Source organism: Notothenia rossii (genome assembly GCF_949606895.1).
Source record: "Notothenia rossii genome assembly, chromosome: 8".
Lineage (NCBI taxonomy): Eukaryota > Metazoa > Chordata > Actinopteri > Perciformes > Nototheniidae > Notothenia > Notothenia rossii.
This window is the reverse complement of record NC_136906.1, coordinates 60,481,126-60,484,450: the sequence shown is the minus strand read 5'-3', so window position 1 is coordinate 60,484,450 and position 3,325 is coordinate 60,481,126. Positions and strand designations below refer to the sequence as shown.

Sequence of the window (3,325 nt, the reverse complement as noted above, 5' to 3'; positions counted from 1 at the left end):
GACTATGCACAATAGAGAACCGCAGTGACGCGTCGTAAAACCAGGAAGTAAGTTAGCATTTTTAGCACTTCCGGTTCCTCCCTCAAAAAGCAATGCATTTTTTCCATAGGGTTTTGGAAAATAGCTCGAAATAAGGTCTGTGGTTGAAACAAATTTAAGAGATAAGTCACGTTTTGTTCTACGACATTAAATACATCAGCAGTGACCCCACTGGGGATTTTTGAAGAGTTTACGTGTCTGAAAAACGATGGTTGTTACCGAGTGGCTGAATAGGACTACAGAAATTGTCGAGGCCGTTGTACGTCATTACGCAGAACACGTAAACACTCCCGCTAAATTTGTTTCCCCCTGTGTTCTGCTTGAAAGCAAGTACCTGCCTATCTTTAGTATCTGTATATCTATATCTGACCATTAGAATCTGTATTTTTGAAATTTTCGTTTTTAACACAGTAGTTTTAGAAATTATAGAATAATTAATTACCACTGTTTTCCAATTTTACTCGGCAGTTCGTTTCGTTAGCTAACGTTAGCTAAAGCTAGCGCTACTAGTTAGCTACGCAATGGTTTGTTGCTTTGCTCCGGGTTGCAGCCACAGGTCTTCGCATGAAACGTGCTTGTTCTATCGTTTCCCGGCCAATGTTTTCCAAAGGAGAGTCTGGATTCGTGCCATGAGGTAAGCTGACGTTATATTTTTGTCCATGTCAGGGTGAAATGTAAATGATGGGTAGTGACTGTATCGCCGTTTTAGAGATGGTGCTGCTGAAAAGACCGCAACATAAGTAAAGATAATGAATATATCCTATTAAAACCTGTGTGGCTTATATGATAAGTCTAATTAGTACAAGCAGCATAACGTTTCACCATGTAACTAAAGATGGTAGTCAGGGAAATCAGTTTGAAATATTGAACTAACAACAAATCAGCTCTGGCTGGCAGAGAACTCTCTGCTCCATAGCTTCTCTTGGACGTAAAATCACATGTACATTTCACATTTATATTCAATTTAATATTCCATCCCTCACATACTTTTGTATATAATAACTTATATTTTGTTTTTTTCTTGTTATGCTGCTGCAACACAAACATTTCCCAAATTGGGATCAATACAGTAATATGTTATCTTAATTAAGAAATATAACTATTATAATTAGTGTAGCAGCTGACACCTATTTTCAATATGGATTAATCTACCATTTATTTCTTTAGTTCAATTTTCATCTATAAAAAGGTCAAAATAGTGAAAATGTTCACGAGACTTATCAAAGTGCAAGGTTATATCTTTAGATGTTTTGTTTTAGCCTATGTACTGTATGTCTTAATGCTCTTACAGTATATGTGAAGGTGTGACTTCCATGAAACTAATATTTTATATCTTCCCAACAGACGAGCTGACAGGAAACCTAACACTCTAACAACCACAACATTGCAAAGGCGAGTAAATGTAAATTAAAAACAATTCACAGTTTTTTTATTTCTTCTTCCTTGCAGTGAGGTGAAGCTGACCTTGCACTTGGTGCCAGTAAGGATGTTCCTCACGTAGGCTGAATGTTTCTCCTTCCTTACTGACACAGAAGCCCTTGATTTGCAATGCTTCACTAATTGTCATTTCCCTGGCTCCGTAGGGACACTTTACCTCCAGCACAGCGGAAGACCCTACCAGACCATCTGGAGATGCCCCCAACATTCCTGATAGGGAGAGCCACAAATCTGACTCATGGACCTGCATCTGGGTTGCAGTGGTGAATGCCCTGACGCCCTCACATTCATTCATAGTCCCCCACTGTACAGACAAAACACCATCAAGGGCCTGTTGTTGCCCTAGCACCCTGGCAATAAGGGGAGCAGTCACACGCTTTGACCTCAGGACAGCTCCAAAGTTGCTGGCAGTCAACCTTCCTTTCCTGAACAAATGCCAGTTTGGGTTGGTTCGCTGACCAGTGGTAGCCACCTGAATTGCCCTCTGTTGCTCTTCAGACAATGCCATGCTTGCCACAATTTCCTCAGGTCCCTGATGCCCAACAGATTTGATAATTTCAGGAACAGTAAGTGTTTCCAAGCTGTAGTGTTCCTCTTCTGGCTCGGGGGAGAGAAGCCAAGAAATTCCTGAAAACCTGCCCCCGAGTCTGTCCCTCAGCCAGTCACGATCTTCGGAGGTGGGCTCTCTTGTCAGCGGGTTAAATTAGTTATTGGTTTCAACAGTCACATTAAAACAGTTACTAAATCAGCTTACTATCAGCTAAAGAACATATCTAGGATTAAAAGACTAATGTCACAGCAGGATTTGGAAAAACATGTCCATGCTTTTATCTTCAGTAGACTGGACTACTGCAATGGTGTCTTCACAGGTCTCACTAAAAAATCTATTAGAAAGCTGCAGCTGATTCAGAACACCGCTGCTCGAGTCCTCACTAACACTAAGAAAGTGGATCACATTGCTCCAGTTCTGAAGTCTTTACACTGGCTTCCTGTGTGTCAAAGAATAGATTTCAAAATACTGCTGCTGTTTATAAAGCACTGAATGGTTTAGGACCAAAATGCATTTCTGACCTCCTGCTAAATTATGAACCATCCAAGTTTCTCAGGTCTTCAGGGACTGGTCAGCTTTCTGTCCCCAGAGTCAGAACTAAACATGGTAAAGCAGCGTTCAGTTATTTTGCTCCAAATATCTGGAACAAACTCCCAGAAATCTGCAGGTCTGCTGCAACTCTTACTACTTTTAAATCCAGGCTGAAGACTTTTCTTTTTGTCGCTGCTTTTAATTGAACTATTCATATCTTAGACTGCACTGTAACTTTTATCCATGTATTTTTTCTTTGAATGTTTATTTTATTAGCTTTTCTTTTTAATGACTGATTTTAAATGCCATTTTCTGAATCTCTTTCATTTTTTGTAAAGCACTTTGAATTGCCTTGTGTTGAAAAGTGCTATATAAATAAACTTGCCTTGCCTAATAAAGATTTCATGTGACACATACAATTGATTTGTTGATGGGAATTAATGTGAATAAATTAACTCTAGGTTAACGGTACTCTTGCTATCACTACTCACCGACACTATAAACCTTGTCCCTCATGCTAGCCCTGACAACACCGGTAAGCACACCTTCATCTAGGCCGCACTGTTACGTGTCCTGACTTGTAGTGGTTCTCTCCTCTCTCTACACTCTTCTTGTCATCTTTTTAAAACGATATCAGACTGGTAATTGACACAGCCATGACTTCTAGTTAAATTCAGTGTGGCTAAAATGAAAAGCTTTGTTAAAATATGCAAGCACGCGAAAGTCAAATTCAGCTTTATTGCCAAAAATTCTACATGTGTTATACAT

General features: G+C 39.6%; 1 long non-coding RNA gene across 1 annotated transcript; it reads left to right on the top strand.

Moving 5' to 3' along the window:
* Nucleotides 1-346: 346 nt before the first annotated feature.
* Nucleotides 347-3,101, top strand: LOC307014889. Its single transcript, XR_013801344.1, has 3 exons — nt 347-673; nt 1,384-1,431; nt 1,623-3,101. It is a non-coding gene; the product is annotated as an uncharacterized lncRNA (long non-coding RNA).
* The last annotated feature ends 224 nt before the right edge of the window (nt 3,102-3,325 follow it).